Genomic DNA, 25,490 nt, shown 5'->3' with positions numbered 1-25,490 from the left:
GATGCTTCTGATGGTAACCACCAGCAGAGCTATAGAATATTGATTAGAGTATGAAGTGCTCACTGGTTTCCTTCCAAGTGTTTGGTTCAACTCGTGGCTTTACAGTGGTAATGTTAAATTTTGGGCTGAAGTGTACAAAAGCTGTTAACTTGACTTGTTTAGATTGGGCCTGATACTACAAGCCTGAAAGAGAAAGGCAAAAGCTTACCCTGCTCATCTTGCTCAACAAAGATCTTAGTGCTGGGAGGACGTGTGATTTCAAAGTTCACCTACATGTGTGCTCTCCAAGACAGACGACCATAGGAAGAGTTTGTATTACATTGTGTGAATAAAAAAAGATCAAGGACATCCTCCATTCAGTGAGGTGAATTGGCCTCACCAAGTCTTAAACTTTACTCAGATAGTCTGGGAACATCAGACTGCCTTAAACTCTGCAGTCAGGAACCTAACCTGCGACGTACAGTTGCAAAAGTATTTTTGGTGACATATATAGCTTTAATAGAGCTGGCAAAGTATTGTGTCACGTTTTTGTCACTGGTATTTAAACTTTCTGTGTTCATTTGCAAACTTCAGCCTTCTAAAGGCCAAAGTTAGGACATGCCAGACTTCTAGAACAGTGAATATTTGTACAACTTAGATTGAATTTGGGTACTGAAATGAGTAATAGTCAGTACTCAGGTACTCCAGGGTTATCTCTCTTCATCACGGAGAACATGATGATCTCCCATCAGACCATTGGTGGTTTATTACTTGATAGATAAGAAGATACTGATTTTTAGTGTCTTGGGTCATGTTATATTGTTTCTATTCTTCAGTTGCACACTTTCTGAGCTCTCCAAAACTGTCAAAAGTTTGTTATTGATAATTAAGACTATAATGGTCAGTATGTTCAATAAATTTTCCATGACAGATATGTATTTAATGACTTTTTTTTGTTCTTAATAGAGGAGAATTTGGTGTTGAATATTTTGGTACATCTAACTCTAAGTAAAGTTAGACACGTAGGTAGCCCATAAATTGTGGAAATTCATGTTCAGATAATCTGATGTTAAGATACATGGGTTTATGTCATTTTCATAGTCTCATTGAGAGGCCTTCAGATTTGAATCCTGGCCACTGATACTTTTCGAGATAACAGAACTATGTTGCCTTATCCCGCCAAGCATATGATCCTTGAATTTGTGGAAGTTTCTGTGTAATGTTTCAGTAAACTTTTCATTGATGTTGGGAGGATTTTTTGTTGTGGAGCAGCTACACAGGATACTTTATCTTATTCATATCTAGCATAGTCTCATCTTAGATATTTTTTTTAAAGGTGCTAAATTATTTTAGAAATAATCAATTAATTGTAGTCCTTGAAAGCAGTCTCGTAATGTGCAGTTACAATCTAATCAGCAATTTTCTAATCTTTCAGTTTTCATCAGCCAGGATCATCCAAATGTATAGGAATTTTCTTAAGTCCTCTGTTATTGTTGTTTGTTGTTTTTTTCAAAATATTTTAACTAAAAAACAAGGGAGGAAATGTTTTAAAAAAATGCAGTTGTGTAGCTTTGAAAATTTATTGCACAGCTGGGGACATTTAAAGAACTTAATTAACAAGCTCCAGCCTTAACATTCTCCCCCTTTAAGGGGGGGGAAAAAAATCAGTTAAGGTTTGTCCAATTAAATTTTAGGAGAGTTTGCTGATGAAAAAAAAAAAAAAGAAAAAGGAAAAAAAGCTGTGATTGTGAGCTTCCAGTTTAAAAAGAGAAGCTCCAGAATAATGAAAACTTGCAAGCTGATTAATTCAGTGGAAAGCTGCTCTGTGCATAGTTTCCACAAACTCATAAGCACTTGGGCATTTTTAGCCCAAATTTAATTATAGCCTTTGATAATCAGGCTTCGCTCAAAAGAAATCCCCTTCTTCCCATAATACTTGATGATGTAATGCTCTATTATAACTCAGAACTCTTCCCCCGGCACCAAAAACAAGCCGTCTTCATGTCAATGGGAAAAAAAAAAGTGACCTCTCCTCTCTGAGTTTTACATTTCATGTTCTACTGATATAGATCATCCAAGGCTGTGTTGGTTTTTAGGGGTTTTTTTGTTGTGTTATGGTTTTGTTGCTGGTTTGGGTTTTTTTTTTTTAATTCGCTACTGGCTGAAAACAGCTAATAAAGGCTCAGTTCAAAGCCGTTTATTTCTTAGTGGGGGGAAAAAGATGTTATTCTGACATCATTGCTCTGAATAAGCAGCCTGTGGTTCATACAGTATACGCTCCCCTGGAATGACAAATTTTCTGCCTTTTTCTTGGGGGGAATGTTCAGGCAAAAGGGAAAAATGCATAAGAGAAGCAAAGAAAATTCATTTGTATAAGCTGGCCCCCCTACTGTGGAATTTTCAATTATATATATCTAATTATGGCTGTCAGTTGATGAATTGAGAAAAGACATTTTTTGTCCCCCCTCCTTTTTTTTGTCTCTTCGTCATCTCTTCTGTTAGAATGATTATAGCACACTTACACAACTAATTGCCTTACTGCTTATTAGTGATACAATTATGCAGGCCAGACTCCTTGTGTGAACAACCATCTGCAGAGAAAAAAAAAGTGACACTATTCAAAACTATCCATAATTTAACCAATGTTATTCCAATGCACTGAGCTCAGACAATTGTTGGGCCTTCATATTTCATACCCACCCTGGAAAAAGAGGGTTGTGGGATTTTTTCTTTTTTCCCCCTCTTTCTCTCTTTTTCTCTGTGCACTGATTCACCTCTTTAGACCCACTGTGAATTGGAAAGAAAGGAAAAGAAAAAAAGTGCTTCATATGTCAACAAAAAGGAGGGAAGTGAAGCATGGCTAATGCCCATTCCTCCTGTGGGCAATTTTTCTTCAAATTTTATACTAATAGGCATTTTTTCTGCTTTAGAAAAAGTTGAGAAAGTGCAGATTTCCTGACCGCAGAAATCTGTGTATGTATATTTTTAAGCTTTTAAATAGTTTTAAAGTAACTGATGTACAACACAGAGCAGAGTAGAAAGTTTGCAGTGCATGCAGTTTGTTCTTAGGAGAATGTGAAATGAGTGTCTTTATATTGCAGCTCCAAGAGCGGTAGGTGTTAGAAACCAAACAGGTGAAAACGCAGGAGTCAAAACAAAGCTTTGTGTGTTGCTGATTAAGCTAATGTGGGATATTTAAATGTCTAAAAGATACTACTTTTAAGTAGTAGCTTAGAGATAATGTCAAAATGGCTGCTGAGGAAAGAGGGTGAAGAATAGCTTTATTTTTGTCGTTTACCATAGTTTCTCTGTATAGTTGTATTTATCAAGTCTCTGAAATGTCAATCTGCTGTTGGGGAATTTTCAGAATAAGTAGGAACAAAGTAAGTTGTTGTGGAAACCAGGATTTCTTTTTCTTCTCTAAAGCCAGAATGAGAGTACAGAAACATATATAGAAAGATAGAGCAAAACCTTGGTGTCTCAACATGTGCTGCAGTAGGCTCATAATTCTTTTTGCTTACTAGAATGCAGTCCAACTGTAAATGAAGGAAGAATGGAGACATTTACAATCAGTCTTGGAGATACAGTTACATTTGTCTACAGTTAAAAATGCACAGTTCTTACGTTTCCCAGCTTTAAAAAATATCAGTGTTTGTGTCAAGGAGAAACCATCAGATGACTTGAAAGATGATACTTGCTCTTCCATCATTATTCTTCCCATTCTTTCTAGTGCTGTTTGACTGTCGTCCTTACAGCAAATATAGAATGACATACACATATTTATACTTGTGCTTGTACTTCTAGAACTTTTTGGCTCTATAGGTTAAGTGTTCTAATATAAGCTTTGGCCTGGATTTTGACTTCTGGATCTTGGAGACTTAGGGTTTAAAAGTTTAGTTCTTCAATGTGGTTCATTCAGAGTAAGTGTAGTGTCATTTATCTGTAACAATTTTCATACAGTGCCCTGTTATTGTGAGCATGCCTATTAGAAAAAGAATGAGGTCTATTTGTCTTCGAAAAGGATTCCTGCAGTTTTGTTCATGGAGTCTCTGAGGGGGTTCCTTTAATCTCAATGATTTAAATGCGTGTTCAAAATTGAGACCTCCAAATTCTGTAAAAATAGCATACATCTAATGTCCAGTTTATATGACAGGGGAGTTACAAATCCAGCTTCTAATTCTTCTGTTCATGAACTTCTCAACCTTGAGTCCTGTCAGCCCCAACAGGAAGAAAGAGGAGCACTTTCTGACAAACTCATGTTTGGCTTATGGTCCAGTCCATGAGACTGAGGCATTTCCACTTTCAAATATTTCTCTTTTTCGGGGCATGAATTGAAGCAGCATAGTGAAGGACTATGGTGGGAGTGTTATCTGCTCTCTGATTTCTTTCTTCTTCAGTACATCAGCACAAGACTTCCAAATAATTCTGGTAAGACTCTAGCACTGGAAAAGCTTGTGGACTGTAAGTCAGTGTTCTTGAGAGTATCAAGGTTACCCCACCAATGCTATCTGTGATACAGAAGCTTAGTAACTCTATTTTGATCTTTCCTTTCTGTACTGGAAAGTAAACCCTGTTTTCCTGAATTCTGAAATTACAGCCTGAATCAGTGGAGTAATAGTGGACATGGTTAATTGTTCACTTCCTTATAGAATACTTGTATAGCAAAACACCTCATGTTTCTGACTGTAAAAAATAGTATTAATACTTCAGGCAACCTGACCTTCTAAGAAGCTTTACAGATTTGCCTCTTCACTTAAGTATGGAAGACAAATAGCTTTGAGCTGTCTCAGCTCTGTAATAACTGGCGCGCTGGTCCCAGCAGTTACGAGTTCTGACACCTTATGCTCCTCTCAAAGCACATATCTTTGGTACTCTGTAGAAAGATTAACTGCCAAATTAATTTTTATATAATGGTTCCACAAAAGGGCTGGAGGTGGGACAGTTGCTGATGGACAGCTATTTAAACACTATTCTTTCCCACTGAAAGCTAACTTTTAAACTTATTAAGTATCAATGCTACTAAAATATTTATTGAATTTAATCACTGTCAGGAAGAATTACTCATAGGAACATTCATATTCACAAAGAACTTAAGCTAATAAAAAGCAAGTGAAAAACAAGAGTGAGAGAGAATGCAAACATGGAGGTGCATATATGACCAATATCCTTTTAGATAGCTCAAGATATTTTTGCAGGAGTTCTCTGTATGTTTTAGACACCGCTTAGATAGAAACAGTGGGTAGGGCACACTCTCATAACATGGGAAATCTTGCAGGGGAGAGTGGGTGGTGGTGGTTTGTTTTGTTTTTTAATTTATGTAATGAAATTCTGAAGTTTCTAAAATGTTGATGAACACCTCTGCCCACTAAGCTGTTAAGTAGGCTAGATGTCATACCTTCTGCCAGTTGTATCCTGGTAAATGACAGAAGGTATTATTTTTTTATCTCATTGAAATGCAGTGTAATTCAAGGTCGTAATTTTTCATGAAACAACTGGCTCATTCTTTCCTGAGCCCTGCTATAAGGGAGGCGTTCCATTATCATGGAATGCCTCTTCTTGGGTCTCCACTAGTTTCTGTGATGCACCCTAAGGTTTTGGTGTTTAGAAGAAATCCAGTGGATATGTATGGAATTCATAAACTCACTTAGCTCTTCCTGTAAGTCATATAATGTTAACATCTTTTGTATCCTTTGCAATCCACTCCAATGTATAGAAACTTTCACAGGAAATAATGAATTGTAAGGAACCTCCACTCTCTTTAGCTTCAACTGGTGAATTGGGAACAAATAGGAATAATCACAAGATATTTTACTTGCTGTTTTCTCCTCCTTTGTAGACAGCGAATTAATTATCTATAAACCACGTTTCACGGTCCTTCTGGTTTCTGGTATTACACAGGGAACCAGTCTTGCAAAGGTATATACATTTGCTGTCTGCTGGTTTGAACTTTTGCCCATGGATTTTGTGCTTCTCCTGCGGAGCTCCATGCACACTGGGCAGTAACTCAGTTGTGTCAATTGGAAATGTGTAGAACTGTGGAGTTTTCTTCCCTATACTACTTCTCTGTGCTGTTCACCGAGATGGACAGTCAGATTGGGAACAGGAAGTCTGTTTTACAAATACATGAAATGAACCTATCAAACGATTTTTTTTTCCTAGGATGAGAATTTTCTGCACAATTCTTAGGCAAGAAGTGTTCAAGACCACTTCCCATAAATAAAGTCAAAGTCACTCGAGGTAGGTATAAAAGTAGCTGTTGAAAGACTGGATGCTAGAATTTGGGGAAGAAAATTCCAAGCATGACTCTGCTAACAGAATAATTGAGTCTTTCATTTCAGCAATCTTTTCTTTTGATGTTTTTTTTAAAAAAAGTAAAAAGGAAAACCAAAAACCAGTTACCGTTGCCAAATATATATCCCTCAGAGTTTAAGTAGGAGTCACAGAAAGTTGATTGCTTTAACTTTGTCTAGGAAAATAAATGTATTGTTACCTGCAACTTTTTTATATATTTAGGTACCTGTCAACTCTTCCAATATAAGTTTAGAAGAACTTTTAGTAAAGCTTAAATATGATATTATTTACAAATATTCTTTTTGTTAAAGCATCTTATTGTAGGACTTGGAGAAATTAAATTATACAAATTGCCATGTATTATCTAGTGTCGGAAGATTTAAATGAGGATGTACTTGGCCTGTGATGGTTTTGTGCTGCTGCAGTAATTCTGCAAAAGTCTCTGGAGCATGACATTGAAAACTGTATTACATTAAGATCATCCTTTTTTCTGTAAAAGTTGTAAGAATTTAAATAACCTTTGAAACAAATGGTAGAAAACTATGAAAATAAATATATTCCAGGACTATTTTGAATGAGATATTGCCTATATGAAAGAACACATTAGTTTTTTAAGACCTTTAAAGGTCTTATGTTTAGTTTTTTAGGTTTTATGTTTAGTTTTTTAAGACTTTTAAAGAGTGTGGCAAGACCAACTGGTTGAATATTAATGGAAACTGAAGGTAAATGAAGATTACCTGTAAAATATTTTTTTTTTTATTAGAAAGTTTAACTGCTGAAGCAAATTTAGCTGTTTACATGGCAGGTTTCTCAACACTTCTTTGAAGTAGGTGGTCAAAATTGTTCCTTTCTGACTTATAAATACATTAATGCAGCTTTTGTAGGAAAGTTCTCCAAAAGTAGCAGCATGAGATGAAAAAAATATTAAGGAGAAGGAGGAGGGTGAGTTATAAGTGTGTGTGTATGTTTATATATACATATAGTCTGTATATACACTTACTTGTATATGTATAACCATCTACACAGTATTCCCTGTACGTTGCCTTTAGCTTTTCACTTGAGTTCTATGTTTTGAGCTGGCAGTCTGTAAACAAAATCAACCCCAAGTGAATTTGTATGACCCTGTGTTGAGTCTTTGAAAGCATTTAATTTAAAAAATACGACAAATACATCTTCCTCCCAGAATCTAATATCGGAACATGTATAATGTGATGCCATAGTTAGTTGCGCTAAGTCAGACATTGCACTTCTTTTACCCCTGATATTTTTGATATTCATGTTGACCAGATCTGGTCTGAGGACTGACATGATTATACCAACACAGGGACCTTAAAGAAATCATCCACTGTCACCAGTATTAAGGGGGGGACAATCATGGCAAGTGAAATAACTTGCTTTGGTTGGGAAATCACTTAGCCTGTCATTATTTTGCACAACCAAATACAGTGCTGGCCATAATCTGCTGCCTTTCAAGCAGGAAAAAAATACATTACTTATGCAGTGAATGTTTTAATGTAACAAAGAGAAGGAATAAAAACGCCTTACAATAGTTTTATTAAAAACAAATTCCCACAGTAAATACATATACGCTCTGGTACCATGGTGAAACAGCCAAAGACATCACTGTTAAGTGCTATGGGAAGTACTTATAAATTACTTGAAATAAAAAACATTGTTGCCTGGACATCAGGGTTGAAATGCTGCAGTTTGTAATAAATTAACACAGAACTTCACTTCCCCTCCTCTAACAAAGCAGCCATTTGTCTGAATAACCCACATTCAGCTGTGAGTTATATTTTCACAACTGCAACTGCATTCATTTGCAAATCATTCTCTAGTTTTAATGCTCAAGTTTTAAATACCTTAAGAACTAATAAATAAAGCAAAGTAGAGCAAACAGTTGGCTGGTAGCCTAAAAACTGGCCTAATTTCTGGGGGAGTTTTCTTTCTTCTTTTTCCTCTTTCACAGTAATTTTGTATGTCTGACGTTTCTTTAAGCTGTGTTTTGTTTTTAGTCTGAATGTTTTTTCACAATATTTAAATTTAGTGAGAACGTTTCATGTTAGCAGCAAAAATAAAGAATGCATTTATTCTGGTTTCAATATTAAAATACTTGTCAGGATTTCATTCCTTGACTAGTTTAGAATAATCTTTGAGTTACTTCGAGATTTTTCTGTTGTAAATCAGTTTTATTTCTTGCAAACAGGTTTTATTTTTATTGATCCTGGGTCTTACGCAGAAGTTTTACTCTTGAGAATGAGTCTCTCATTTTCCTAGGTTAATTTTAAATATAAATCAGAAAGCTATTCTGGATAAGGGAATATTCTTTCATTACCTATTGGTAAAAATGAAACACGGTACTTTATGGATATTTAAATAAACTCTTCAAAGGAGTATGATAGAAATGTCTGTTTTCAAAAGTTGAGTTTTGGGGTTATTTTCATAGCATAACTGAAGGCTGATTTCTATAGATAGAATCCTAGTCTTTGTTGCACTTACTCATTTTGTTTTGAATAAATTCCTGTGGGCACGCCTGAAAGGGTTGGTAGTCATTTTCAGGAAGTGAAATTTAGGGAACAAAGTTCCTCGCAGAGACTACTTTGGTTTAGAATTGATCAAGTTTTATAAAAGAGGATTTGAAACACTTCTAAAATCTCTTTTCTCCTTTTGTGAGGGTAGCCCATCTGCATGGTGAAGTGTTCTTAGCGTAAACAGTGTCCTTTGAATAGAAGTATGTAATTTTAATGCAAAACCATAATTTGCAAAAATATCTGTCATTCATATTAGCATTGTGTTCATTACTTCAGAACTAAGAGCATAAAGGTCATTTATTTGAAACTTTTTTTGGTAAATGTAACTACTTCTTTCTAAGAGATTACAGCAGTTTTTGAAGAAAAAGCATTCTGGTCCCAGTTCTTTTCTGCACATCCTCCCCCCTACCCCCTGATTAAATGCATGTAAATCAGCTATATGCGTACCAAATGTGCTTAGAACTTTGAAAAAATCTCATCTCTCTGCAGATTTAAGCACGTAGGCTGTAATGTCTTATTTCACATAACATCTATGCTAATATGAGAGCGAAGGAGGCAGTTCTACATACCTCTTCCCTCCTACCTTTTATTTAGTGTAAACACGTCTTCTTACTGACCCAATTCAAAGCTATTCTGTCTTTCCCCATAGAAAATTACATTCTACTAGATCTCTCTTATTGAACCAAGTAGATAATGAAAGAAATGAAAGTACTTAGTTGAGAAGATGGGAAAGGAAGAGACTGCCACTTTTGAGACTGGGTTACTTAGATTCCTTTAGCTGTGACATGAACTGCTCCCAGTAAGATATATTGTGGAGCTGAAGATGGGTATAGAAAGTAAAATTCATTTTTGAAACTGGGCTTATAGAATCATAGAATATCCAGGTTGGAAAAGACCCACCAGATCATCAAGTCCAACCATTCCTATCAAACACTAAACCATGCCCCTTAGCACCTCGTCCACCCGTGCCTTAAACCCCTCCAGGGAAGGTGAATCAACCCCCTCCCTGGGCAGCCTCTGCCAGTGCCCAATCACCCTTTCTGTGAAAAATTTTTTCCTAATGTCCAGCCTAAATCTCCCCTGGCGGAGCTTGAGGCCATTCCCTCTTGTCCTGTCCCCTGTCACTTGGGAGAAGAGGCCAGCACCCTCCTCTCCACAACCTCCTTTCAGGTAGTTATAGAGATCAATGAGGTCTCCCCTCAGCCTCCTCTTCTCAAGGCTAAACACCCCCAGCTCTCTCAGCCGTTCCTCATAAGGCCTGTTCTCCAGCCCCTTCACCAGCTTCGTTGCTCTTCTCTGGACTCGCTCCAGAGCCTCAACATCCTTCTTGTGGTGAGGGGCCCAGAACTGAACACAGGATTCGAGGAGCGGTCTCACCAATGCCGAGTACAGAGGGAGAAGAACCTCCCTGGACCTGCTGGCCACGCCGTTTCTGATCCAAGCCAAGATGCCACTGGGCTTCTTGGCCACCTGGGCCGCTGCTGGCTCATATTCAGTCGGCTGTCAACCAACACCCCCAGGTCCCTCTCCTCCAGGCAGCTTTCTAGACAGACTTCTCGGAGTCTGTAGCACTGCACAGGGTTGTTGTGCCCCAAGTGCAGGACCCGGCATTTGGCCATCATAGGTATGATGCTATAATTCCTCAGGCATTTCTGTAGTTCCTCTATTGAAGAAACTGGCTGCAACTCTTCAACTGGTGGTTTTATCTTTTTTTATGAAATGGGTCCTGTTTAACTATTCGTCCTATGGCCTCTGAAAAATTGCCATTATATTCAAGGCTACCTTAAGTAGGCAGCATTTTCTTAGTGAAGAAAATGAAGGGTATACAGGTTTCCTACAACATCCACCTAGTGCAGATCTCTGTAAAGTGGTAGAGGCTGCCATGCATACAAATTATAATTTTAAACCATGCTGCAGTAATGTGTTATACAATTATTATGCATATACTACAAAGTCAGGCCTTGCTTACCTAATAAAACCAAGTAATTCTTTCAATTTATACAAAATTATTGAGAAGAAGTAAAGCGAGACTTGTCTATGAAATTTGTGAGGAGCTTTTTGATTGCATACTATCTATTGCTGAAGCATTTAAAACCCTTCCTGTGCACCTTTCAGAAATTCTTAGCAATAAATAATGTAGAGTCATAAAATTGCAAGTACGTTTTCATTACACATATGAATGTTCATAACAACCTAACTTTTAGTTCCTTTTATTTGAGAGAGATTTGTATGAGGATGAAAAAGATTGGGGTTAAGATTAAGAGGTAATGATGTGACAGACTTTAGCTTAGACAAAATCACTTCTCTAGTTAGCAGAGTAATTTCAGCAATACATCTTCTGTAATTTTTTTTTAATCACTTAGTGATTACTTGTGTGGTGCTATTTGATTCATAGGCCATCAGTACCTGATTAAGATTCTATGCTTAGGCCATCATTACTTTTTCACAGGCCACCCATATGGTGTTAGTGTTGAGCCAGTGCAAATCCCTCAGCTTAGCACTGTATATTCTGTTAAAGAAGACTACGTGAAATGCTGACATTAGCATATGTTCTCGTCTTATTCTGTTGACCTTTATCCATGGCATTACGCTAACACTGGATCTTTGGAGTTGGTCCAGTAAGAAATTGGGTTGAAATTATAAAATTAGCCATCTGTCTATTAAAAATTTTACTGAGCCAGCAAGTTGAAACAGAGGAGCATAATGATGCAGTGAAATGTAGCTATCAGATATTAGGTAGGCTTCAGATGTAATTTTCTATATGTTTTCTTTTCTTTCATTTATGAATGGATTTTTCCATCAGTCTTTTTTCTATGAGTGACTTCTTATGAGAATACATGTGTGGCTGATGAGAATCTACGTCTTTAAATTTATTAGGTATAAATTTTTCCTCATGTATGTTATTCTCATTTGATATTCTGAAAATCTCCCTCTGATCATTAATAATAACAGTCTTTATAGAAATGAAATTAATTATATAAACTTGATATTCCTGACATCTCTCTTAAGAATGGGTGTTTTTTTCTCCTTTCAGTCTGGTTTTCTTTTCAGTCTAGTTTCTGTGATTTTGATTCTAGAAGTACTGTGAAAATATAAAATAACTTAAAACACGGTTGCAATAATTATAATTAGTTGTTCAAGAGCTACAATTTCAGTGAACTTGAACACTCTCCTTCTTTGATTGCAAGGTCTCTATTAAAAATAGGAACTACAGTAGCTTGGGTTATAAAGAGCCTTGTGGAGCATTTTTAATAATAATTCATTTACTAATTAACAAAATAGTGTTTGTTTATTTACAGTGCATAAAATGTTTCTATCAGGAAACAGCCTGCTGAGACCACAGCTAGCTTGCTGTGCTGACAGCAGAACATCTGCAGTTTAATTTAATACATTAACTAAATGAAGTGGGTAAATAAAGGGATGTTAAACAGCTACTCCCCAACCTCTGATATTTTTACTTTTCTCTGGAGGTCAGAAGCACTGATGAATGAATCCCTTCTCTCCGTTTGCCTTGTTTACAGGAGGCTCCCGTGTACCAATATTGTTTCAAAGGGTGCCATGTTGCAATTGTGATTGATGAAATTACATCAGCCTGTCATACCTCACTTTATCTGCTCATCTATCTCTTTAAATGCTCTGTATGTTACTGTTGGGGATTATTTTACTTGGATTGTTACTTTATGCCTTTTCAAATGCATTGTTTTGAGTGTGGTATATGGTCACCAGTCACAGCAAGAGGAATAACTGGAGAATGAGGACTATTTGTGTTTTGCTCAAATTCTGGAATAGTGCATTCTGGTTTCAGTAGGTCAATTCAGTCCTACCCAAAAAGAACCAATTACTTTTTATTTCATAAAACATCTTATTGATTTTTATTTTTTCCTTAAAAATTATTGTATGTAAAGTCAGGGTCACTTTATGGCTTTTTTTGTTAGGAATGTAGTTTCATTTTTCTAATAAAGTGGACTTAAGGGCTAATTTTTGAGCCTTTTTGAGGTAGTTGTGGTATCTTGAGTCATTCTTGGTTCCTCATCTTTTTCCTGTCTTTATGTAGGTAGATGATAAACTCAGAGGAAGAAACAGATATGAGTTAATAAGATCTCCAAAGGCGGATGTTCTACTTTATAAACTTTGCCTGTTTTCTGTACGGCATTCAATTCTATATCCACAGGTTTTACAGGTAATATCCAAGTACTTCATTTAAACCTGGTAATGGAGCCATGGATATTCAAATGATGCTCACTTAGATGAACTCGTGGTAACTGATTTACTTAGCAGGTACACCACTGCATGGCTCTAATCTGTGGACTTTGTGGTTAGGAGACTAGCTAGGAGGGCAGTCCTTGCCTCAAATAGCACTTTCATTGCCCTGTGGCTGAATTGTGGTACTCTGATGTAAGTTCCACATTTTAATGGCGAGAGTCTGCAAAATACACACCTTATATGAGTACTGAAAGTGGTATCTGTAGATACTAGGTAGATTAAGCCAGTAATGTTAAGAATTTGCAGTAACTGTGATTAAAAAAATAAAAAAATGTATCTGTAGGAATACACAAAATCTGATTCTCTTGTAGTGAAAGACCGAGTTGGCATGTTAATACCTTCTTCCTCTCCCTCCTGCTAATCGAGGAATTTAAAAGGCTTATGAAAAAGGTCAGTTCTTGATAGATGGTGAGCAGGATGAAAAGGAATTATTTTTTCATCAACTAATACTAATCTATTTCATTGTCATAAGTAGTATTGGGATAATTAAAGAGTATATATTATGTCAGAAATACATTGGATGTAGCCAACAGCTTGTGATTAATCCCTGTGGGCCTCTAGAGCTATACGTGTTTCACTGGTGAGGTTGAGCTGAGAAGAGATACACAGCAACACTTTCACTCCTGCTTCTTTGAGATTCCACTACCAAGATTCACCTTCACATTTTATATATGAAGATCTCATGAACAGTAGGTTTCTGGGAGGCCCAGTAAATCAGAACTCAAGCAAACATGGCCTTTTCTCTGGTTACCACCTTCCCACGTCCCAACCCCAGGCAATTTGGTCCCTTGGTACAAAGGAATGGTTCCATCAAGTTTGCTACTGGGTTAGTGCCCTTTATTGGCTTGTTATATATGGAATTCCTGGAAAATGAACTGCACCATGCACCAAGTAGAGAGTGCTTAATAAGGGTATCTATTCTGTTGCTGGAGTATCTGTTTGTCAGAGCAAACCCAAAAGTTATTTATTAGCAAAACCTGACGTTTACATGTTCATACAGAAGAAAATTTAATTCAGATTCTGTTATATGCACGCCCATACCTGCAACAAAGATTCTCCAAAACATGCATATGAATTCTTCCTTTATTTTAAGGGAGTGCATAGAAGTTTTCTAATCATGCTTTGAACTTATTCATAATATTTTATGTGTCTACCTGGAGCAGATTTGAAATTGCTTTTTATAAAATATGCTGCATTTATAAAATGCTTTTTTGGATGCCCTTTTATTTTTCAGTGGTTTTATCAGCCGCAACTTTAGATTTCATAGAGCCTGGGGAATTTACAAAGGAGCCAACTCAGAGCAAACTAAAGTCACAGATATTATACATACAATAGTCTGTCTGCTGACGCCAAGCCTCACTTTCCTCCTCCACTAATAAAAGCCAGTAACAGTTGTCTGATCTTTTGCATCAAAGACAGTGTTTATGAAGTGGCCTGTATCGTTATCTGAAAATGTACATATAATTCCTGCATTAAAAGCTTGAGAAGAATTATGAATCAACATTTCATAGTAAATTGTACACAGATTTGAGGACTGAATACGTTTAATTCATGAATACTGGACCTTCGCAATAGGAACAACTGTGAAACAGGCTTCACTCTGGCGAATAATATTTATTTGCCTGAATGATCTTTTCTTTGTGTGTGTTCAGTATTTTAAAAATTTAAATAGTAATAATCCTTAGTTTTCCTGCTCACAGGCTTTGGGATAGTCTTAAATTTAAGTGGAGCCCAGTCCTTTACATAAACCACTCAAACTTCTCAGATTATTGATAAGGAAACACAGAACAAACTGAGGGACTATTATTCCAGTAGTGTATTGCAAGGCTTAGGGATCATTTAGACCACCTAGAAATAAGAGAGCTCTTGGCCAGCTGGGACTATTCAATCTGGCTGGCAATTTGCTTTGTCATGAAGTTCTCAAGAGCAAGAGCTGTAGTCTAGGCAAATCATCTTAGTGGCTGGAGTCAACTCCTAGCCTAACTCGGGAGTCCTTCCTGCCCCTAGTTCTGTATATGGACAATGTGCAGGGTGCAAGTTTGCCATGGGAGGGCATTTTAGAAAGAGGGCATCAAGGAGTACCTGGCCAGCCTAATCACAGCTGCAAGACCCTGAGGAGAAGGGAACTTGTTCTTCCCTGATGACTCTTTAAAATACACAGCTCAAGGGGCTTTAGTCAGGATCCTTTAAGCAACAGTAGGTCTTGAGTGGCTTTTCTTTGCATTTCATTTTTTTTTTCCTGGCCAATATCAATTCACTAAGCACTGTGGTACCTAAAAGTAATGAATTCAGGTTGAATGTGGTAAACACAGTCAAGTAAAAAATATGTTGAAATACCAAAACATTGATTAAAATCTCTAGTATATTCAAAAATTTTAATGAGATTTGCCTGGATGTGATAAAATCCATGAGAATAGGTTAAAACATCGTATTTTTTTTCTATATTGAAGTGGATAGCTGGTGTTACGGTGCATATAGAAGTAGTGTTTGTGAGGAGCTGGAGTAAATGGCAAGAAGGCATTACAAATTTAGACATCCTTTTGGCCTCATCTAGAATAAAGACTTCCATCTCCCACTTCTCCAGGTTGACTAAGCTTCTTAGACTTCATGAGACTGCCTCCCTCCCTCTCTTCATGTATCTAGCCCCTTTTTTCCAACATGCAGAAGCCTTTATTTTTACTAAGCAATTAAGATTCTCCAAAGACAACAGTTAATTTTGTGCCAAAGGTATGTTTTGAACTTTTCAGTTTGCAAGAGAATAAACTTTTTTGTGGAATTTATTTTTTTTTTGTGTCAAGCAGGACAGCTGCATCTAAAAGAACCCAAAATGTATTTGTTTGAAATTGTAGTTTGAATTGTAGGTGGAATAAAACTAGTGTTTTAGAAACTTTGATTTTTATTTACTTTGGAGATCACACTGTATAAATAAGGTCTTTTGAATAGATTTCAATGTAGATCCATTCTGAAATTATATACTCATTTATCATCACAAACACAGTAAATGCTGAGAAAGTTTGCCAGTGCTTTCAGAAAAATCTTCCAGAAACATTTGTATTTTTGCCAAATTTCTGCAAGATCTCCAAGCACTTGCCTTAGCCAGAATCAAGCAGCACAGGGCAAAACAAAGTAAGAGAAACCGATGTGCGGGGTAGGAGGGGAATGTCATCTCTTGCTGTTCTGTTTGCAACATATTGAATTGGATTTCTTTTCAAAATTTGTTTATAAACAAGGGACAATGGAGAGCAGAGGGATAAATCTAGGATATGTATGTTGCTTCCTGAAGTATGGCAAAGTAGCTATCTTAGAATATATTTCCCAACTAATTTCTAGGTTACAGAGTTTTCAGACATCTGCATGTACTGAAGTGGTCTAGGATGTAATCAGCTATTTCTATTTCAGTTAATGAACCACCTTAGGTCTTTCATTTTCCTCATGATAAATGTAGTATTTTTCTTTAGAATGATTTAAAAAATATACTTACAGGTAGAGAGAATTACTTTAATCACATTGCTAGAATATATTTACTATTAAAAAAATCACGAATTACTATAAATTTACGTGCATCTGCTGTTCCTGTTTCATAGCTCATGTTATAGTTTACTTATGTCTTAGTCATTTGCATCACTTAAATTGAATTGGAATATTTTTCTCCTCCTACTTTAGCCCTTCATCTTCAGCTGTCAACATGCACATGCCAGTCAGCAGAGTAGCTGTCAAAGCTGACATCAACATCTATAGTTGTATTTTTCTGGTGTCTGTATCTGTCTTATTCTGAGTATTTCTTAATGTTTGTCTTGCTGCTAATAAAAGGATTTGCAAAGAATTAAGTTTCTACTGTCCCCATCCCTAAAGGCTAGTTGAAAATGGGATTTCACTGTGGAAATCTGATTTCAGCAGTTATTCTGTTCCCATTGTTAGGGTCAAATTCTGAACAGTTATAAGGTTTCGGTAGTTATTTTTGATTTACCACTGAAAAATCCTAGCTTTACTGAAGTTAATAAAAATATTTATTTCAACTAAACCAATTATCCCATAATTTAATATTCATGGTACTTCCACTAACACAAAACCAGTAGTATTTCTTCTGAAAAGTAGACTTAGGGAGCATGTTGAGAGATAAAAGCATTTATAGAAATATCGATAGTAGCATGTAGTGCTGAAACCAAGTTCTGAGAACATTATTACTCAAAATATCACTCAAGTGATATTCTTTCATTGAAATTAAAAATGTTATCACTTGCTTGAATAGGTGCAGTGTTTGTATGCTTTACAGATTACTGAATAAAACCTGAAACGTTTCAAACTTGATTCTTCTTATACAGATTTGAAGAAAATATTAGAAGCAGCTCAACAATAAAGCTTTTATAAATAAATAAAAAGAACCTAATTTTCAGAGTAAATGAGAGCACATGATGAGTGATGTGCTCTAATGAGTTCTGAAAAGCTTCCAGTGTAAATAAACAGATGGTAAAAATACTTAAGTTACAATTTTTTCAAACCACAGATACCTAGGTCACTGGTCTGTGCTAGAGATTTCCAAGTAAAACTTTGCACCAACTTTTCCATAATGTAAACACTTTCTTCCTCTTCATGGGGAGATAATAAACTGGTGCTTACCTCACTGGAAGCTTGTGAAGCTTACTGAATAGCTGTTTTTTAACCTGAAAGATACTCTGGTATAGCAGATACTAGTAACACAGGAAGAGAGGAATCTTGATGTGAGGATTTGTCAGAAGAAAGTACCTTTAAATTGAGTAGCTGTAAAAGCAAGTTGTGTCTGTGTGACCTCTGGAGCCAGTGATTATCTTATATGCCTCCAGAGACAAACAGTTGCAGCAGAAAAATGTTGGGAGCTTGCTTTTAAAACTAGATATTTATGTGAAATATGTCTCACTGTAAATATTAATCTGCATGGTTTCATGCTAAAGATAGCTCGTAGAAAAGTCACATAAGCTTCAGAAAAATAAGGACAACATCTGAGAGATGTGGTAACATTTTGCCTTATAATTAGACCTGCACTGATTCTCCATGCAAAGAGAAAATCGAAAGATTTTTGTTATCATGATCTAGGAATCAAGTTACAATGGTTGGACTTGATGATCCTGGGGGTCTTTTCCATCCTGGTGATTCTGTGATTCTGAGGTTCTAGAGAGGAGAGTGCTGGCCTCTTCTCCCAAGTGACAGGGGACAGGATGAGGGGCAATGGCCTTAAGGTGTGCCAGGTGAGGTTCAGAATACATGTGAGAAAGAAATTTTTCACGGAAAGGGTGATGGCTGAGCCACCATCCCTGGAGGAATTTAAAAGATGGGTAGGCAAGGTGCTCCGGAACATCGTTTAGAGGCAGATAGGAGTGGTTGGACTCGATGATCCAAGAGGTCTTTTCCAACCTATGATCCTATGATGCGTATCCTGAATGGGTCAGATCTTATCTGCTACCAATCTTCTTCCAGGGTCTTGTGCTGATGAATTTCCTTGAGTGCACTTTAGAAACATCGACAGAGTACAGAGGAAGGAAAGTATGATGATCAAAAAGAGCATGAGGGAGCTCTGCCTAAGGAAAACTTAAAAGAAACACTTTGTAGTTACCTGTGAGTAAATAGAAGGCTAAAGACTTGCATTACTTAGAGAAGTAAAGCTTTTTGCTTCACTCTCTGTTAACCAGATACTCCAGACAGCCTCTTGTAAATGATTCAGTAGCATCTTTGGCTCCCAGCGGGAAAACTCTCTGAATTGTTCTTGGTAATAGCTTCAAACCTGCAGCTCTGACAGGTATTTTTAGGTCTGTCTTGAAGACTTATCAGCTTCCATACACTTCAGCTTCTTTGTCTGGAGTCACTACAGCTCCAGACATATTATTGAAATGGGGTATAATTGTGATCTCATGACTTCTCAATCCACCCACCAATCTCAACTGCTTAAAAGGAGCCTCCTGCTGTGCTACAGGGAGTATTTAGAGCCTTTCTAAGCAAAGAAAACTTGAACTGTGGGTTGTGCCTGAATTTAAAGACTACCTTGGAAGGAGGAGGAGTGAAGATGCACTGTGAAATCCCTTTTTTAGAACAATATTATTTTTAATAGTGGAACACTTCAAACTATGAATTTCACTATAAGTATATGATTTACACTACTTATTCTTGTAACATGTTGATTTTTCAGTGAGTATTTTCTGTTATTATGGGACAAACAGTAAGATATTATAAGGCTGATTAATATTATAATAGAAGTCTGCTCCATACTGTTATAAAAGTGAGTATGATTTGGTGAGAACTGGAGGAATAATCCAGTAACAGCACATAAATGTTAAAAAGAGAAATTTACCAAAAAGTGCAAGAGAGAGGGGGAGCAAAACCCCTTTCACTGTTCGACTTAGGTCAGGATTGTGTCCACACTAGAACATTTATTCATGGAAATAATCCCTTTGAACTCAGTAAGGCTAGTAATTGAAGTTTTGTGTGCAGGCTGCATGCAGATTCACTGGGCAGCTGCTGTTTATCTCATGCAGTTTTGGTTTTTTCCTTTCAACAATGCTTGGATGCTTCATAGGTGATTCCCAATAAAACAGCAAAGAAGAAAGGAAGTGTTAAAAAGAGGGCTGGGAAGTGTCAAAAGTAGCCTGAGATAGCAAGTTGGGTTTTTTTTATTTTTTACTATTTTTGTGCAGCCCAAAATATAAAATCAGCAAGATTGGAAACTTTTTGAACTGGTGCTATATTCTCACATTTGAAAATATAATGTTTAATCTTCTATATCTGTTGAAAAATGTGGCTCTGACTTCTAATCAATGAATAAATTACAAATACCACCAAATTTGACTTCCGTTGTGCAACTGAGAAATCTGTATGATCACTCCATCACATCTTACCAAAGAGCACCTGGGGTAAGATCCGTGCTTTGGCAAACTGGAGTAGTTTTAACTGCTGGAGTAGAGATAGTTGAATTGTTGGCTTTTGCAATCCAAGTTTTTATGACTTCTCCTAATATAAAACAGAAGATAAAGGGAAACAATGCAAAATAGTATATCAGCAGCGGATAATGTTAACCTGATAGTATATTCTATTGCATAGCTTCAAGAAATATTTCAGATGAGTGCAAAAGCTTTTTCCGTCCATTTAACTTAGTAGTTGAGCAGAGCAGTATTAAAAGTCAGAAAAAAATATCATATAGAAGTCAGTGCATTTAATATGGAGCATAATGCGAATGAAGTTTTCTGAAGAGTCTAAGGTACAGACACTAATCTCTTCATTTATACCAACTCTGATTTAATCAAATAAGTCTAATTACTTGTTGGAACAGTATATTAGGGAGAAAGCACAAACATGGAGGTAAGCTGATAACCTAAAAGACTAAAAGGACAATATATATTTTTTCCAATATGGAAAATGTAATTAAATTTATCTCTTTATATCTTTTTAGAATTACAGCCATGAAAAAAACAAAAAACAGCAGTAGCAACCGCAATGATGTCTTACATAGATTTGAATTAGTTTGTTACAACTGAAAGTGAACTATTTTTCTCAGGAAGTAATTTGTAGAAGCAGAAGAATACAAAAATATTTACTTCAGTGAATGCATTTATGTTCATTGTCTAAACAATTGAGTTATTTAGCTTAACGGGCACAAGTGTATATAAAGTATTAAAACTACGTGTATAAAAATATTCCATAGAAATAACAACACAGGAGCAAAAATGGAGAAGAAAACTGAGTAGATTTGTGGCAAATAATACATTCAGCAATAGATGTATGTAAAGCCAAAATGTTTTTCTTATTTGAAGATAATGTAACACCCACTTCCTACTGAGGTTGAATTTTAAGCTTTCTGTATGTTTCAGTGGACTTTAATTAGGCTACAGTTTTCATTTTGACTGCGTCCCTTTGTCAGCAGCTGGTCCACTGTAGAACCTTTCGGGCTTAGTTTCTGAATGTTTTGTGTATTTGAACTAGAAAGATAGTATTTGGTTGGTTTCCTCACAGAATTAATGACAGCTCAGCTCAAAACACAGATTCAGCTTTAATTCTGAACTTCTCCAGTCATTGCTGGGCTGTTTTCTGGATCAAGACAGCTTGGACTCCCAGCTTCGATCTACCACAACCTTGGCTAGCCTGGTTCCAACTTCAGCCAGAATATAAATGTTAAGGTACCCTCTCAGTGGAGTTGCATTTAAGGCTAACAAAAATGTCAGCATCACATTAGTCAGAAACTTTCCCTTTCTTCATGGTTTGTCCCTTTAACATCTTCGCTTCTTAAGGTCTCCCATGAAGCGGTTACAGAGATTATGCAGTGATATGAATTTGAGGAATTTGAAAACAAACATTTCCAAAAGAAAATATTTAAATTACTCCTCTAATAATACTTCAGTGATTACATGCAATAGAGACTGGGTTAATGCACATTCTGTTTTCCCTTGCATGAATTTAAATCTAATGCAAAATGGACAGATGCATTCATGCCTATGAAATGAAATCCAAATAGATTTGCATTGGGTTTAATGATCACTGCACAATATAATTAAAAGATGATGTTACCTGAATATCAGTTTTTCTGTATGCATGTTTATTTGGAGCTTTAATTAAAAATAAACAAAATCAGAAGTGCAAGAAAAGTAGAAAAGATGTGTGAATGTAGTGATAATGGTTGACTTCTAAACAGCCAAGGAAATTATAGTCATCTTATGTGTGGGACAGGAACAAACACCTCTTAATTGCACTTCATTATAACGTACCTTTCTCCTCTCAGTTGTATATATTAATTATAAAAATCATGTTTCAGAGACGAAAAGCTGTACAATAGTGGGTTTTTTTTCTTTTCCCTCCCTCCCTTCTGCTGTCTGCAGCAGGATGGAAGAACAATATCAACTGTCATCCACAGAAAGAGCTTAAGAGCTTTCAAAGACAAATCATAAAAAGAATGAAAGGCTATTATAAAAAAAGGAGGAAAATGCTTTGATTTCACAGATTTGGTACTTATTAATGTTTAAGGTTCTCTCTTCTTTCTAAAAGTATCTTCTCATACTGTTTTGTATGTGTTATGTGCAGGTACATCGCTTTTTGATGACTATATCACATGACACGTGGATTACATAGATCATTATTAATGGATGAAGGTTGAGGGGATAGGATATGGGAAAAGATGCTGTAGCAGCCCTTCAGGACTTGTATCAGTTCTTTGGATAAGTTGTGGGAAACTTGAATATGATTTCCTTGACACAAAGTGACTGTCTTTTGAGGTTGATTTCTTTCTCCATTTCATTCCTGTGTTTTTCTGGAGGAATACCTATAGATACTAAAATGGTAGAGACGTAGGTTTCTTACCTGTGTTGTGTTTATCAGGGACCAAACTTTTTTTGTGGCTGCAGCTTGTTTTGTTGATTTGGATTTTCAGTTGTCCTATTTCCTGTGCTATTAGCCATGATGTTTCTTTAAAGCGTACATTCTAGCTTACACAACTGAATACGCTTTGTTGAATCTAGGTGCTACCTTACTGATGAAAGCTTAGTGATTGCTGGATGCAATCTCGCAGTGTAACCGTCTGCATGAAACCTAGTATACATGGGCCATAAAGCGTTAACCAATAGCTGGTTATACCAGCTTTTAGTAACTACGCTCTCAAAGCTTTTCTTCCATTTTTTTTTTTCATTTCACCACAAACTTGCAATATGGTTTCCCAAAGCGTGAGTTGATGATGCTACGTGTCTCATATACTTCCTAAGGCTAAATGTTCCATTTTGCTTGAGCCTTACAGAATCTCCTGCAGCCTGTGTGGATATTACAGATGCAGTGACACTGTCAGGGTTATAAGCAACCCATTTTTTTTGCTGCATGTGTGGCCTATTGATAGTAGATGAAGACCTGCTATTGTATATATTGTTTGTATAACGTTTATATTCTTGGGGAAAAATAAATAATCAATGAACTGTTTCATTAGCAACTATGACTGTTGATCTTTCCCAAAGTGGTAAGTACTTACAGAGATACAAGTGTTTTGATTATGCAGTGCTATTTTCTGTAGCACATATAACGCTATCTAAGTACATGAAGAGTAGTCATAGAATTATGGAATCACTAGGTTGGAAAAGACCTCTTTAGATCATAGCATCCAACCATTCCTTTCTACCAATAAACCATGTCCCTGAGCACCTCGTCTACCCATCTTTTGAATACCTCTAGGACGGTGACTCAGCCACCTCCCTGTGCAGCCTCTATGGGTTTTTTCTGAGGAAATATTAACTTTAAGCTGGGATCACCAGCTTCCCAGAATTCTCATAAAAACATAATGAAGTTAATATTAATAGAAGGATTGTGCAAGCTTTTGTTTTTCCAATATGTGCTGAAATGTCCTTGATTTAATGATATTTTGGGTTTGATCAAGGAATTATTCACCTTGAAAATCAAATTATGATTCATATCTCATTAAGAATTTGAAGAAACTCATTTGTATAGAAAATAAGAAGGCTGCTTTATGTGCTACATAGTATTAAAATTTTAGCACTATACACATCCGGAACTAACAGATGGAATTGAAACTGGGAGGATGTGGGAAAGTTTCAGTTATGACACAAGTGTTACCAAGCTTCAGACTGTCTGGGAAATCCATACATTTAAATTGTGTAACTTCAAAGCATGGAAAATTCTTTTTTTCATTCTCTATCATGTTTCATTCATTAATGTAGACTTAGGCAGCTGAACTCAAAATGTAAGCATGTGGAGTATTGTTATATATTTATTTTCAATATTTATTTACTTATAAAGCAACAATAAATACATTCATAAAGAAAAACAGCTGGAGATGTGAACAAGTTGTTTTTGTTAAAGAAGACGCACAATTGTGCAAGTTCAGTGTTTATATTTCACTAGTGGTTATAGCCATTTCTGTGACACTTCACCTACATAAAATCTTACTAGGCAACAGACCTGAGGAAAGATATTAAGTAAACCACAATAATGGTATCTCTGTATAAATCTGAAGCACAAAATTATTTAGCTCTATGATATATGTATATCAATCTTAACATGATTTTTGCTTTCTGATCAAGAAATAAGGATTGTTTTAAAAAGATCCATGTTGGAGTGGGAACAGGTAAATTTACAGGAATTATTATTTATAAATAATCTCTGATATAATGGGAATGTTTTCATGTGCCAGAGACCTGAGATCTACAATGCTGTATGTTTTAATTTTTAGAGGAGAAACACAGCCTGAAGATTGTCTGGAGTGGATAGATAATAGTTAATTTGATAGCCTAGGCATTCATTGTGTAGTATCTAACAACCTTTTCTGGCAAAATAGTTTTATTACAATGACAGATGAACGACCATTCTGGTGTTATCAATGGATTACAGAAAAATTGTTTATGCCTTAGAATTGCGATGTAACAAAATTATTGTCCAAAAATCAATGCAAAATTTGTGGCAAAATTCAACTTTTTATACAGAAGCATATACTTATCTTTGATTCTTCACTGAAGAGTCCAGGAGCAGATTTGACATAGTGTTCTGGCCTTGCTGTATCTAACCTTCTCAGAATAATTCTTCAGTGGTAATAATGCATGGGCTACAGGATGAGTTGTTGAAAATCGTAGTGCAAAATCAGACTGTGTCAAGTGAGTTGCAGTTTATTTGATTGCTCAAAATTTGTCTGTCTGCAGAAATGTGCTCCTGATGGAAGAAACACTTCTCTCTTCTGTTATCTTCATTTACTCATAGATAAGTTAACAATCAGTTACTTATTTTAGGTAAAGCCTCACAAGTGGAGGATTATATAATTCAAATTGATTCTAGCGGTATTATCTTATTACAGTAATGTAAGAATAATAGAATTTTAGAGTTGATTAGCTTTTATTAAATCTTCTTTGTTACTTGATGTATAACTTGGCATTACACCCTCCAACTTAAAGGAGTTTAACTAAGAACTTTTGACAAAAATTCTGTTTTCTGGTTCAGTGAGTTCACTGATGTTCGTTTAAACTCCACATGCTTTACTTGGCTTTTGTATTTTGTAACTCTTTGTGACTTGTATGATTCAGGCTGATTCACCTTGATATTGACATTACAGGGTTCAATGACTTCTGTATGGTTTGTGTCACCACTTAAAAATAATATAGCTCTGAGAATTTAGAGTGATCTTTGTCCTCTGGTTTGCTTAATATTGTGGGTTTATGTTTTTCTTATTTGTTCAGAACTATTCGTACTTTGGATTATTAATCTATAACTAAATGTTGCCCTCTGTGTTCATCCTGCTGACGATATTTGGAACCAGACCAAAGCTGTTTTCCTTAAAATTGTGCAAAGAGTTTATGACAGTATTTAACGTGAGTTTCTTGTTCACTTACAATCCTTTTGGAATCATGTCAGAAGGGGGCAAAATTAGCACAGACAAGTATTAGTACCTACGCTATATGTTTTTGCAGACAGAAGCCTTGGATATCC

The 25,490-nt window shown here is 36.1% G+C and overlaps 1 long non-coding RNA gene across 2 annotated transcripts in view; it reads left to right on the top strand.

Moving 5' to 3' along the window:
• The first annotated feature begins 4,334 nt into the window (after positions 1-4,334).
• Positions 4,335-25,490, top strand: part of LOC138726773 (uncharacterized) — a 123,936-nt gene continuing 102,780 nt past the window's right edge. For both annotated transcript variants that reach the window (XR_011338480.1, XR_011338481.1), the window contains exon 1: positions 4,335-4,407. This is a non-coding gene — a long non-coding RNA (uncharacterized lncRNA). The remainder of the gene's footprint in view (positions 4,408-25,490) is intronic.

This window comes from Phaenicophaeus curvirostris, chromosome 14 (genome assembly GCF_032191515.1).
Source record: "Phaenicophaeus curvirostris isolate KB17595 chromosome 14, BPBGC_Pcur_1.0, whole genome shotgun sequence".
Taxonomy (NCBI): Eukaryota; Metazoa; Chordata; class Aves; order Cuculiformes; family Cuculidae; genus Phaenicophaeus; species Phaenicophaeus curvirostris.
Note: the sequence above shows the minus strand (reverse complement) of the source record. Positions and strands in the feature narration are given on the sequence as shown.